Genomic DNA, 14,910 nt, shown 5'->3' with positions numbered 1-14,910 from the left:
CACACAGCAGGGGGAGCACCCCCATGCTGTTGCTGTGGGGACATGAACCTGAGGGAGCACAAATGCCATCAGCCCCTGGGGCCAGCAAGGCCTGCGGGACACCAGGGAAACCACTCAGCTTTGTCCTGGCCTCTGCAGTCAGCCAGAAAGTTTGTTCCCATCAGCTGGGAGTTTCCTGTCCCACTGCAGACGCTGTTGCTCAGAGCCAGGGCTGCCTGGCAGCCACCCTCAAACTGCCCTGAGCATTTCCTTGGCTTCACCTTTGCTTTATTTCCTCTTTCCTGATCCAGATTTCTTCCTATTGCCCATCCCTGTTCCCTCCCCTGCAAACAGCCCATCCCTCTTTGCCCTTTCCTCTCTGGCCCCACTCCCCATTGCAGTTCCTGACCTGGCCCCATGGGAACGTCCCTTGGGCAGCAGGATCATCCTGCAAGTGCTGCAGGAATTGTCTGCAGGCTCCTGCAGTGCTTGCTGCTGCTCCCTTGCCAGAGGCACCCCAGGCCAGGGGGGCACATCTGGGCTGCTGTGTCTGGCTCTGGGGCTCCCTGTTCTGGGCACTGAGGAGGGGCTGCAGAGGCTCTGCAGGACTGACAGGATGGGCTTTGGGGCTGGCAGGAGAAGCTGAGGGACCTGGGCTGCTGGAGCTGCTGAAGAGGAGGCCCAGGGCTCCTCCTGCACCTGCTCCAAGGGTGGTTCCAGAGAATCACAGAATCAGCAAGGTTGGAAAAGACCTTGGAGATCATCAAGTCCAACTTGAGCCCTGACACCACCTTGTCTCCCTGAGCCTCCTCTTTTCCACAATAAACAACCCCAACTCCCTCAGCTGCTCCTCACAGGACTTGTGTTCCAGACCCCTCACCAGCCTCGTTGCCCTTCTCTAGACACGCTCCAGCCCCTCCATGGCCTTCCTAAATTGGGGGCCCAGAACTGGACACAGCACTCGAGGTGTGGCCTCACCAGTGCCGAGTGCAGGGCAAGAATCCCTGCCCTGCTCCTGCTGGCCACACCATTCCTGATCCAGGCCTGGAGCCATTGGCCTTCTTGCCCACCTGGGCACACTGCTGCCTCATGTCCAGCCTGCTGTCCATCAGTGCCCCCAGGTCCCTTTCTGCCTGGCCGCTCTCCAGCCACTCTGTTCCCAGCCTGTAGCGCTGCAGGGGTTGTTGTGGCCAAAGTGCAGCACCCAGCACTTGGTCTTGTTCAACCTCACCTTGTTGGATTTGGGCCCTGGATCCAGCGTGTCCAGGTCCCTCTGCAGAGCCCTCCTACCCTCCAGCAGATCCACACTCACACCCAGCTTGGTGTCATCTGCAGATTTGCTGATGCTGGACTCAGTCCCCTCATGCAGATCATCAGTGCAGACATTGAAATCCACGCTGGCTGGCTCTGATCCCTGAGCCATCCTGTGGGTGCCCTGTGATGGCACTCAAGGTGATCTGTTCCATAACCTTGCCGGGCACCCATGTCAGGCTGACAGGCCTGGAGTTCCCCAGCTCCTCCTTCCAGCCCTTCTTGGGGTTGGGCTCACATTGGCACCTCCAGTGCTCTGGGACCTCCCTGCTGAGCCAGGACTGATGGTAAATGATGGAGAGCAGCTTGGGGAGCTCATCCACAGCTCCCTCATCCCCCTGGGATGGATCCCATCTGCTCCCAGAGACACCTGTGAGCATCTGAGTGGCTCAGCAGGTCCCTAGCTGCTTCCTCCTGGATTACAGGGGGGCTGTTCTGCTCCCTGTGCCCATCTACAGCTCAGGAGAACACTTATCCTGAGGACAAGCTGTCTTATTGTTGAAAATTGAGGTACACAAGGTGTTAAGCAGCTCAGCCTTTTCCTTATCTTTAGTTACTCTGTTCCCCACTGCATCTACTCTCAAGTAGAGGTTCTCCTTATTCCTCCTTTTGCTATTAGTTTATTTATAAAAACTTTTCTTTATTACTTTTTACAGAAGTGGCCAGGTGAAGCTCTAATTGAGCTTTCATCTCTCTTTTTTTCTTTCTGCATGACCCAACAACATCCTTAAACACTTCCTGACCTGGCTGACCTATTTTTTCTGAGTTCCCACAAAAAGCTCATGCCCAGCCAGGACAGTCATTTTCCTCTCTGGTTAAACTTTGTCACAGAGGCACAGGCTGCTCCTTCCCCTTTAAGATTCCTTTCTTGAGGTGTGTCCATCCTTCGTGGACACCTTTGTTTTTAAGGCTGTTTCCCTTTAAAAAATCAGTACCTGATTCAGTACTCTCCAAATCTGCATCCTGAACAGGCCAAGGTCTGCCCTTCCTGATTCCAGGGTAGACGTTTTGTTGATGCTCTGTGGAGAGCTTTGTGGATAATTTGCTAGCTGAGAAAGGCCACTTCGATGTGATACTGTTGGATAAGAATAGGGGAAACAAGCTGGGGATTAAGCAACCAGTGTCCAATCACTGACAAAAGTCATAGTGACCTTCGCTGAAACAGGAAGATGGGGGAGAAAATCGCTTGCCAGAAAATGAAGATAGCCTAGGTAGAGTAGCTATAAGAATGTAAACATAGAAACAAAATAATCATTAGAGCATAGAAGTAGGTGTGGTTGATCTAAGTGTGCTTTAACCAATAATGAGCTCAGCTTTTGCAATATGTATAAGCTTCATTAACACCAATATAAATATGTTTGAGCTATCAATAAACTTTGGGATTTGCTGTTCACGCATATTGTGTGAGGCAATTCCTCCGCCGATCACGACAATTGGTGACTCCATGATGTGATAGCCGGTAGCCACAGTCGATCGGTGTAAGGAGTTCAGGTCCTACTGCAGCTGAGGATGGCGAAAGCACCGCTGAAAAAGGGAAAGTGCCGCACCCCGGGTGACCTCATCGGAGAGCCCGGCCGATACGTGCTGCCGAAGCCTTGAAGGGCTGCAAGAAGCGCGCTGTTATCTTTAACATGGATAGAGAAAGGCAAGCAGCATATGATTTATTTACTAGCTTTTTACAAAAGCGTAAGGTTAAGGGTATAGATTTGCAGAAAGAGCTTCATGGGTTGTTAGCTCATGGGTATGCACAGGGACTTTTTCGAAATCCTCACACAGTGCATGAGTTATCAGAGTGGCGTATATTTGGGGATAAGTTGTGGCAAGCAGTCATAGATGATGATAAAACTGCAAGAAAGTTGGGAAAGTTGTGGCGAGTCGTGCATGATGAATTGTTGAAATATCAGGCGGAGGAAAGAGCTGCTCAGCAGGCTAGTGCAGCCCATGAAAAAAACAGGAATTACGGAGACTGGTTTGGTTCCCCGTTACCCCCTGTTACGTCCACGGTCAATCTGCCGCCGGCATCGCCTTGTGCTTTAAACAGCAGTTCCCCACCGACATCGGTGCCTGCTTTAAGCAACGCTGCCCCACCGACATTGGCGCCTGCTTTAAGCAACACTGCCCCACCGACATCGGCACCTGCTTTAAGTAGCACTTCCTCGCCGACTTCGGTTCCTGCTTTACGCAGCAGTCCCCCGCCGGCACCAGCACCTACTTTAAGCGGCGGCTCCCCGCCGACATCAGCTCCTGCTTCAGGCAGCAGCTTCCCCCCTGCGTGTACTCCAGCAATGCCATCCGCACCGCCTGCCCTGGTGTCAAACCCTACACCTCCTCCACCTAGTAATGTGCCCATCCCCGGGTCAGAGAGTGACCTAGCAGGGGCCATTGAACAGCAGCAAAGGGAGGCATGGGCAGCGGTAGCGAAAGAATTCATGGACACGGGGGATGACGAAGCGATATTGGCTGCTATGGAAATTGCCTGTCCAGTGGTTTATTCTCCCCTGGCGGGGGGAGGGTTTCAAGCTACAATAACTGCTTTGGATTGGAAATTGTTATCACAGTTACGATCCACGGTTAGTCAATTTGGAGTAACCAGTGAACCCACAACACCGGAGCCTGCAGATGCCGCTCGGGAAACGGCAGAGCCAGCGCGCCCACCAGCCACCGCGCCCAGACACAAGTAGCAGCTGTCACCGCTTCAGCTCAACCTGCCTCCAACCCGCCACCACCAGGAGCCTCGGATTGGACCTGGCAGCCACAGCCACAGTAACCCTGATGACCACCCACCCAGAAAAGGTTCCAACTGGAGAGAAGGGACCACTCGTTATTGATGGATTACCTATGGGAGCTTTGCTTTTAGGTCGTTCCTCGGCTACCATGATGGGATTGTGTGTTTTATCTGGAATATTAGATGCTGACTAAACAGGGGAGATTTCTATTATAGTGCATACTCTTTTTCCACCTATGCAAATCGAAAAGGGGGCAAAGAATAGCTCAAATCTTTAAGCTTAAGATCATAGTTACGCTCTATTGCTAAAGTTAGCATTGTAGTAGCTACTGTAGCTTTGTTGTTAGTATTAATTTTGCCATGTTTTTGTATATACTTACAGAATATAGTGCAAAAGATGATATCTACCGCATTTAATCAAACCATGCTTGTTCAACAGAAAAACGAGGAAAATGTGGAGAGCTTTGTGGATAATTGGCTAGCTGAGAAAGGCCACTTCGATGTGATACCGTTGGATAAGAATAGGGGAAACAAGCTGGGGATTAAGCAACCAGTGTCCAATCACTGACAAAGGTCATAGTGACCTTCGCTGAAACAGGAAGATGGGGGAGAAAATCGCTTGCCAGAAAATGAAGATAGCCTAGGTAGAGTAGCTATAAGAATGTAAACATAGAAACAAAATAATTCATTAGAGCATAGAAGGGTGTGGTTGATCTAAGTGTGCTTTAACCAATAATGAGCTCAGCTTTTGCAATATGTATAAGCTTCATTAACACCAATATAAATATGTTTGAGCTATCAATAAACTTTGGGATTTGCTGTTCACGCATATTGTGTGAGGCAATTCCTCCGCCCATCACGACAATGCTCTTCCTTCTTTCACAGGATATTGAAAACTCGATTATTTCATAGTGGCTGTGCCTCAGGCAGCCTCCAACCACCACATCTCCCACCAGCCCTTCTCTGTTTGTGAACAGCAGCAGAGCTTTCCTTGGGAGTGGGATTGTTACCAAAAATGCAGTAAAATGAAAACTCCTTAACACCAATATAGCATTAAGAAGCAGCATTCTTTATTTGGCCAGATGCACAGGAGGATAGCCCCTCCCAAAGCTGTGCATGCTGAGTACAGGAAAGTTTCTGTTTACATTCTGTATTTTGCATACATATTCATTGATTGTCCCAGACTAAACATACATATGTGTGGAGTTGGCCCAGCTGTGACTCAGACTCAACTGGATTTTACCCCAAAAGCACTGAGCATGAGCTTCAAGCCCTGAGAATCATTTGTTTAACTTGGGGTGAGCTTGAGTGTTCCCCCAGAAGCCTTTAGTGTTGTTATGCTAAGTTGTCCCAGTTCTGCTCCCCTATTGGTTACCTGTTTGCCCTAGATGGTTGTTGTTCTAGAGTGTTCCACACCCAAGTGTATATATTATTGTTTCGCCTTTGTCTCAGGTCTTTGGATTCTGTCCCTCATACTGTGGTCGTCTTCTCCACATTTGTTGTTTTTCACCCTGTTATTATAGTTCTTTTTGGACAACTCCATCAAACCTGCTCCTTTTCATTTTCACCACCCTCGCCCTGAAGTCAGGGAACCAGAGAGGTTTGTCGTGGCTGCACTCACTGTGATGCATATGATAATCATTTCCCTGAAATCATTAACACATTTCCCCTCCCCTTTACCTATGCGTTCTTCTGTCCTGGGGGTCTCTCTGGTGGTCCCTGGTGCTCGTGGACCCCAAAGTTCCAGTGGGCCTGGCTGACCTGCCAGGACACTGAGGCTGGTGAATTTCAGTTCCCCTTCTCACACAATGGACATTGTGTGGTTTCCATAGGCCTGGGGTTTTGAAGAACAAGCTTCAGGTGTGAGCTCACCTGGTGTAGGCAATTTATCATCTGGTAACATGAGGTCACAGAGTGGGCTATGACACCACAGAGTGGGTTATGGGAGGTCACTGAGTAGCTATGGCATCATAGGCTGTCTCTGTGACATCACAGAGCCAGGTGTGACATCACAGGGCAGAGGACTGACATCACAGAGCAGACTATGACATCACAGAGTTGGCTGTGACATCAGAGACCAGCTGTGTGACATTAGAAAATGGGTTGTGACATCACAGAGCAGGCTGTGACATCACAGGGGGAGGGGTGGCTGTGGGACATCACAGGAGGGCTGTGTGGCTTCACAGAGTGGGTTGTGGCATCAAAGACCAGCATAGCGATATCAGAGAATAAGCTATGACATCACAGAGCAGGCTGTGACATCACAGGAGGGCTGTGTCAGGTCACTGGGTTGGTCATTCTGCCCCTGACCCCCCTCACAGTTTCCCCCGAGAAGTCCAAAGCTGTTCAGGCCCAGCAGGGTCCCTGTCCCCTGGTATCCCCCTGGTCCACCTGGAGCTGCAGCCTCCCCCAAGGATGTTCCACAGGATCCACCCCAAAACCTGACTCAGGGACAAGGGGCCAGGGCTGTGTGACCAGGACAGCAAGGACGGGGATTACCCAGGTCACTGGGGCCTGGGTTGGGTTCCCCAGGGCAGGAAAGATGTCTGGCAGCTGGAGCAGGGTCTGGGAAGGGCCTCCAAGGTGGGGCTGGAGCCCTTGGGCTGTGAGCAGAGGCTGAGGGAGCTGGGCTTTTCCAGCCCAGAGCAGGGAAGGCTGAGGGGCTCCTCATCCCAGCCTGGCAGTGCCAGCGAGGAGGGGATGGAGAACTCAGAGCCAGGCTCTTCACTGGGGGGCCTGGGGGGAGACAAAAGCCAATGGGTGGAAGGGGAAAAAGAGGGGAGATCAGCCAGGACAGGAGGAGATGAAATGAGTCAGGCAGGTTTCAGCATTTCTTCAACACCAAAAGCAGCCTGACTCCCTTCTCTGTCCACCACTGACACCTTAAAAAAATGGGAATTGTTCAGGCTGCTTTTCCCCCACTCCAGGATGGGCATCCTGATACAAGAGTTTGAGTGTGCTTATATCTATCACAGAAACATATTTTTCTAAAATTAATTTTAGTATGGAAATCACTTGTGGATGGTGGACATGTCAGAGGCTGCTGGGACATTGCACATGGCTCAGGGAAGAGCGTGATTGTTACTGAATTGTGTCCTGTTCAACCATGGTCTGTTGGCCATGAAGAGAAACTTCCTGTGCCTCTGAGTCCCACCAGTTCCTGACCCCCAAAGGACACAAACCTGGTGAGTTCTGGTTCCCACTCCAGCGGTGGCACCTGCACCTCCCTCCATCCCCAGAGCAGAGCTCCCTTGTCCCAGAAAGTCCCTGGCAATGCAGGGATGGAGGAAACAGGGCAGGCTGTGGGGATCAGGGGCAGGGCACAGCCAGGGATTTGGGGTGGTTGTGAGCCCAGGGCAGGACTTGGCCCCTGGCCTTGGTGAACCTCATCCCATTGTCCTGGGCCCATGGCTCCAGCCTGGCCAGATCCCTCTGCAGAGCTCCCTGCCCTCCAGCACAGCCACACTGCCACCCAGCTTGGGCTCACCTGGGAACTGACTGAGGGTGCCCTCCATGGCCTCGTCCAGATCAGCAATAAAGAGATTTCACTGACCTGGCCCCAATCCTGAGCCCTGGGGACACCCCGGGATGTGACTCCATTCCTCAGCTGCTCTGAGTGCCAGGGGTTGGATGAGGGAAATGGTGGGGAGGGGGTAGGGACAAAGTCTGATTGATTGTCAGCCATGGAGGGTCTTGATTTTCATATCTGTTCAAACTGCATTAGGAGGGGCTGGGGATCAATATCAAATGAGGATTGCTGATAGCAATCTATAAACAGGGAAAGAAAACTAAATAGGACAAAGCAATTCTCTCTTCATTCTTTTCAATTTAGTAGATTCAGTTTGAATACACATCTGAAATATCTCTAATTAACCACAAAAGAATTCAAGACTTGAATTATTCCCATGGGCTTGTCTTGTTTGGGTGTTTTGAATAAATGTTTATGAGCCTTTGTCACTGAATTCCTGAACTGAAGAGCTCAAGCAGGAAGAGGCCTCTGCAAAAGTAAAGTTCATCACCAACCTCCAAGGTGTTGAGGATCCATCCTGATCAGAGCAGGAATGAACAGAAATGGGCACAGCTTTGTGGCTGGCCCAGCTCTGGGATGGGCCCTGGGCCTGGAGCAGGAGCAGCTCTTGAGGGCCCCAAGGCCGGGGCTCTGGTGCTGCCCTGGGCAGATGGGATGGCAGCAGGGGCTGCAGAGCTCTCAGCATCTCCTGCAGAGGAGAGCAGGGCAGCCAGGGAGCCTCCTTTCCCTTGGCCAGGCACCTTCCCCCATGGTGGGGCTGAGTCCTGTGGCAGCTGCAGCTGCTGCTGTGCCCTTGCCAGGGGCTGAGGCCATGGGCCAGTGCCCAGAGCAGCCTGGCCTGAGCAGAGCTGTGGGGCCAGAGCCGGCTGGGCTGGGCTGGGCTCAGAGAGGCCCTTGGTGCTGCCCAGAGCTCAGGGCAGCTGGCAGAGCTTGCAGGGAGCTTGGCTGGGCTCAGAGAGCCTGGCCCAGAAACCATCAGTGTCCATCTCAGCCTGGCTGAGCGTGCAGGGGCCAAGAAGAGCAGCCCAGGCTCTGCAAGTTCTCTGGGTGGGAGCTGAGCTTGTGAGCCCCTGAGCCCTGCCCAGTGCTGGGGCTGCACCTCCAGCTCCAGAGGAGATGGGACAGATGGGAGCAGAGACAAATCATTCCTGCTGAATTCTTTCTTGTGTTTGCCTTTACAGGTGACCTGGATCCATATGTAGAGGAGGTGTTTTGTGTCAGATAACACTGGTAGAGTGAGAAGAATAATATTATGTAACTGAAAATATTATTTCATGCATAATACACAATGAGGAAATAAAGACTCAAATGATCAGGAGAGCATCTGAATTTTTCAGAGGAGGAGAGACTCATTGATGTTCCAGTAGTCAAACCTGTTCAAATTCTTTCCTCAGGGCTTCCTTGAGATGAGAGGTGACCACCAGAAGCCAAGGCCAGCCAGAGCTCTCTGTCCTGGCAGCTTTTGTCTGGGAGAATCTTGCAGATAGGGAATTTTTCAGGGGGAGTATCAATTTTGGCTGTGGGCACCTGGAAAGGTGGGTGGTTCTTTTCCATAGTGCTGTTTCACACTGGCCCCTTGGAACCATGCAGCCCAACAGTGCCACAATGATTGCCTTGATTCCATGGGGTCCCCACAGTGTCACAATGGCCCCTTGGTTCCTTGATGCCCTATTTTTTTTTTGTTACCATGATCTCCACATGAAGGAAAGCACAGAGCCCCAGTGTTTCAGGGGCTGATGAACAGCAGCCACCAGAGGCCAAGGCCAGCCTGAGCTGTCTGTTCTGGCAGATTTCATCTAGGAGCAACCAAATAAATATCTTGGATTCTGTATCTCAGATTTACAGAATTTTGGGAACAGAATCCTGATTTTAGACATGAGCACCTGGAGGAGAAGGCCAGTTCATTCCCACAGGAAGGAAAGCCCAGAGCCCCAGTGTTTCAGGGGCACATGGGGAACAGACCCTCAACATGCCAAGGGCAGTTCAGCCAGTCAGGCCAAGCCAACCAGACCTGTTCCCTGTTCCCTTGGATCCACAGGGCCCCACAGTTTCAAAATGCTGGTGTCACATTAGATCCTTGGCTACACGAGGCTCTGCTGTGTCACACTGGCCTCTTGCTTCCATTGGGCTCTGCAGTGTCACTATGGTCCCTTGCTTCCATGAGGCCTTGCAGTGTCAAAACGGTTTCCTTGGTTCCATGGAGCTGCACAATGGCACAATGGCCTCCTTGGTTTCATGAGGCTGCAGAGTGTCACAATGGCCTCTTGGTTCTTTTGGGTTCCTCAGGATCCCAGTGGCCCCTTGGCTGCATGAGGCCCAGCTGTGTCACACTGGCCCCTTGCTTCCATTGGGCCCTGTAGCATCACAATTGGCCCCCCTTGCTTCCATGAGGCCCAGCAGTGTCACAGTGCTCCCCTTGGTACCGCTGTATCACAATGGACCCTTGTTCAATGAGACCCTGCCATGTCAAAATGGTGTCCTGTATTTCATGGGGTGTCACAACCTCACAATGGACCTTTGGTTCCATGAGTCCCACACTGTTCCAAGAATCCTTAGCTCCATGGGGCCCTGTAGGGTCACAATGGTCCCTTGGTTCCATGGTGCCACACAGGGCCACAATTGCCCTTTGGCCCAACAGGGCCTCATAGTGTCACAATGGACTCCTTGATTCCATGGAGACACAAAGTGCCACAGGTGCCCTTTGGTTTCACCAGGCCTCAAAGTGTGAAAATGGCCTCTATGGTTTTATGCAGCCATGCTGTGTCAAAATGGACCTGTGGTTCCATGATGCTCCATAGTGTCACAATGGCCTCCTTGGTTCTGCACTTTAAGAATGCCGCTTTGGTCCCATGGAGCCCCACAGTGTCACTATTGTGCCCTTGCTTCCATGAGGCCTTGCTGTGTCACAATGGCCTCCTTGGTTCCATGATGTCCCGTAGCATAGCAATGGTCTCCTCAGTTCCACAGTGTCAGAATGGCCCCTTTGTCCCATGGAGCCCCACAGTGTCACTGTTGTCCCCTTGATTTCATGAGGCCCTCTAGAGTCACAATGGTTCCTCGGTTCCAATGGGTTCTGAAGGTTCCTAATGGTCTCCATGGTTCCATGAGGCCCTGCAATCTCCCAATGGACCCTTGGTTCCAAGGGCCCCGCAGTGTCACAAGGCTGCCTTAGTTCCACAAGGCCCTGCAGTGTCATGGTGGCCCCTTGGCTCCATGAGGCAAAGCAGAATCAGAATGGCCCCTTGGTTCCATGGGGCACCACGGTGTCACCATGGTCCCATTGGTTCCACAGGGCCCCTCAGTGTAACAATGGACCTTTGGTTCCATGAGGTTCCTCAGTGTCTCAGTGGCCCCTTGGCTCCATGTGGCCCCGCTGTGTCACAGTGCCAGGTGGTTCCATGAGGCCCCACAGTGTCCAAATGGTCTCCTTGGTTCTGGGAAGCCCCACAGAGCCACAAGGGACCCTTGGTTCCAGGAGGCCTTGCTGTGTCACAGTGGACTTTTGGTTCCAGGAGCTTTCACACTGTCAACAATGCTCTGAGCACTGCAGTGTCACCATGGATCCTTTGTTCCATGAGGTTCCAGAGCATAACATGATCCCCTTGATTCCAGAAGGTTCTGCAGTGTCCCAATGGACCATTGGTTCCATGCAGCCCCACACTGTCACAATGACCCCACAGCTCCATGAGCTTCCACACTGTCAGCAATGCTCTCCTTGGTTCCATGAGGCCTTGCTCTGATACAATGGACTTTTGGTTCTATGGGGTTCCACTGCATCACCAGGGACCCTTTATTCCATGAAGTGCCACAGTGTCACAGCTGACTCCTTGGTTCTGTCAGCCTCTGCTGTCACCAAATGTCCAAAATATCAGAATAAGACTCCATAACACTAATTTGTTGTTTCAGAGGGTATCATTTATTCAGGCCTAAGGTCCAACATGGAATAACTGCTAACCTTATTAGGACATGTAATTCTACCACTGTGTTGCTTATACACAGTGGCTAAATACGAATTACAACTTACCCATTTCCATAAAACCCACCCCAAGTTCCCAGATTCACTCCTTGTTTTCTCTATCCCTGCACCCTTGAGCCAGATGTCTTCTTCTTCTCTTCCAACCACTCTTGCTGGGAAAGCAGCCCCTGCATGCCTTGTTCCTGTGCTGAAAGTTCCCAGGCAGGGTAAAAATGGAATGAACCCTTTTGGTATCAGCCCCAGGCTTTGTGTGGGCAGGCAGAGGCAGGCAGGAGGCAGAGCTGTCAGCAAAGGAAGGGCCCAGTCAGGTGGGGCAGCCGGGGGATGCCGACAGCCTGCAGGGAGAGAGGCGCAGGGCAGGGACACCGTAGGACAGCCTGGGCTGCACAGGGCACAGGCATGGGCAGCAGCTGCAAGACAGCCCTGCCAGAGCCAACCTGGGCAGCACTTTGGCCATGGCTGCTGGGCCTGGGCCTGAGGCAGGAGCAGGAGACAAGTGACCCTTGCAGGCCTGGGGCCTCATGGCCTCCTTGTCCCTGCTCAGCAGCCTGGCAGGGGCCGCCCCATGCTCCTGCCCTTGGCATTGCACATCCCCACATGCCAGTGCCCATCCTGGCAAGAGCCCTGAGCAAGGAGGGAGGGACAGGATCTGCCTGGCCAGGCCCTGGGGCTCAGGCCTTGGCCCTTGGCATTCCTCAAACACATCCAGCTTTGCTCAGCACCAGAGACACCTTGGCCTTGTTTGTCCCCAGCTGTCATCACTGCCTGCAGTGTTCTGCTCTAACTGGAACCTGGGGACATTTTCTCAGTCGTGTCCCTCAGTGGGATCCATTAAAACTTCAAGAAACTTTGCAGTTTCAATTTAAGTTTGAGTTCTTGAGAGGTTTTTTGAAGACACTCTCAGGGATTGAGTCTGATGTAAACAACACCAAAGCTCTGAGAGAGTCATTAAAGTTTTCCTAGTCCAGTGATGGAGAAAGATTTCAAAAAACAGACATTCCTATTTTAAACGATGTATTTTATTTTCTTTCTCTTTAGAGTAGAGACGATTGCAGCATTCTGTGATTGATATTGACCCAGGGTCTCTCCTCAGCAGCTCTGCCCTGCTCACAAAAGCTGTGCCTGGAGCTCTGACCCAGTGTGGACAACCTTGCTCCACATTCCCCAGACCCATCCTGTCTGTCCTCACTGCCCTGGGACCTGCTGTGCTTGGAGAGCTGGCTGCACTCAGCCTAAGAGGGGTTTTCTCTTTTTGGGGTTTTTTGAAGCAATCTGAAACTCCTGAGTTTCCCCACTGCAAACAGGCACACTGCTCAGGTGTGTGCCAGCCCTAGGTGCCACCAAAGCCACTGCAGAGCTGCCCTGGGCCAGCTGTGAGGGTGGATCATCAGCCCAAGCTGCACTGGGCCACTGCAAGGGGCTGTGGCCATGGGCACTGCTCTGACCCCACTGCTGGGTTTGGCTGCCACGGCCACTGTGAGAAATTAAACTGTCCTTGGAAACACTGGGGAGGACTGGGACATACTGGGGAACACTGGGAACATTGTGGGGAAGACTGGGGACACAGGGGCACCCTGTGTTTGAAATTGGGTGGAACTGGAGGGAATGGGAATGGACTCAGGTGTTTTGGGAGGGACTGGTGTGTATTGGAAGGGATCAGAGGGGCACTGGGGTTTTACTGGGGTTGTACTGGGGTAGTACTGGGGATGAACTGGGCTGTACTGGGAGGGAATGGAGAGGCTGTTCCCGCCTCCGCCGCCTCTCATTTGCCGAGGCTTCCGCCCATCACCACTCACAGCCAATCAGCGCCAGAGATCGGGGCTTGGGGCGGTGCCTAGATGGCTGCCATATTTTCCTTTTGCCTACAACTCCCATCATGCCCCGCGGCCGGATACAGCCCCATTGCAGCCGGGACTGCAACGCCCGTCATGCCCCACGCTCCCAAGAACCCCGGGATCCGCCCCCATCTGTCCCATAAGTGTCCCCTAGACCCTCCAGGATCCCTCAGTGCCCCCTCAGTGCCTATCTGGGAGCCCACAAAGGCGTCCCCAGTTCCCCTGAGTGCTCCCAACCCCACAGATGCCCGGTACAGCCACTTCTGGGAATTCGTCTCCTCTCATCCCCCGTGGCCCCAGAGCCCCTCAGAACACAGTCCCGCGCCTAAAACTCCTGCCGTTTCCGCGCCCTAAAGAGCCCGGTTAGAGCTCCCCGAACTCCCCCCACGGATTCCCGAGCCGTTTACGTTCCCCCGAGGACCTCAAGTCACGGCTTGGACGCAAAAGTGTCCCCCAAGAGCCTTCCCGGACCCCCAAACGCCGCGTTCCAACCACTTCCAGGACTACTGCTCCCATCATGCTCCGCGGTGCACGTCCAGCGCTATTCCAGCCGGGACTTTATCTCCCGTCATGCCCCGCGACTCTCGGAGAGCCATTGCAGCTGCGCCTCGAACTCCCGTGATGCTCTGCGGCCCCGTTAAACCGTATGATACCCGCGCCTACAACTCCCATCAGCCCCCGCGCCCCAGAGAGCCCCGTTCGAGCTTCCCAAGGGCGCTCCCGGACCCCGAAGGGCCCCGAATTCCCCTCCCTGACCTCAAAGGGCCCCCCTGGACCCCCAGGTGCTGTCCCGGACCCCGAACTGTCCCTCAGAATCCCTGAGTGCCCCGTCCAAGTGCCCACCTGGCTTCCCCAAGTGTCCTCCAGACCCTCAAGTTCTCTCTGAATTCCCTCCCCAGACCCAAAATTGCCCCAAATGAGCCCCAGAAATGTCTCCATGGACCCCAAAGTGCCTCCTCTTGACCATATGCGAAAAAAAGATGATAAAAATGATGGCAAAAGGTCTACAAAGAATATTAGTTACCATAAAGAGGAAGAAATAAATACCCAATAGAGCTTAATGAATTAATGAAGGGAATTGTGTTACTTAGAACCAATGACCAATAATTTTCTGTGTTGCTAAAAGTGTATAGATTTTTTAATATAAATATACAAATTAGGTAATTAATTTGAATAATACTATCAGAATAATATAATTATCATTTTATTAATTAATTGAATTTTATTTATAAGGAAAAATGCTTAAATTTTTGGATATGTTTAGGGATGTCACTCCCAGGTGGGCGATGGTTTTATCATTCCAATGGTGCAACTGCCAGACCAGTCTCCTGGCAATTTAGTGTATGCTGTAGTACCACAGATCCAAAACATGTGTTTAGGGGCCCCCCAAAATGTATGCTTAGGTTCTGTTGGACATTCCCAATATTTAGAAATGCCTTTCATTCCCCAAAAGGGGTTTATCCCTTCTTCAGTATACTCATAAAATTCATATGCTTCATGGTAGATACACTTGTTCTTTTCTTTCAACAGACCAAAATCTATTTGGATCTCTTGG

Source organism: Molothrus aeneus, unplaced genomic scaffold (genome assembly GCF_037042795.1).
Source record: "Molothrus aeneus isolate 106 unplaced genomic scaffold, BPBGC_Maene_1.0 scaffold_34, whole genome shotgun sequence".
In the NCBI taxonomy this organism is placed as follows: Eukaryota; Metazoa; Chordata; class Aves; order Passeriformes; family Icteridae; genus Molothrus; species Molothrus aeneus.
Note: the sequence above shows the minus strand (reverse complement) of the source record.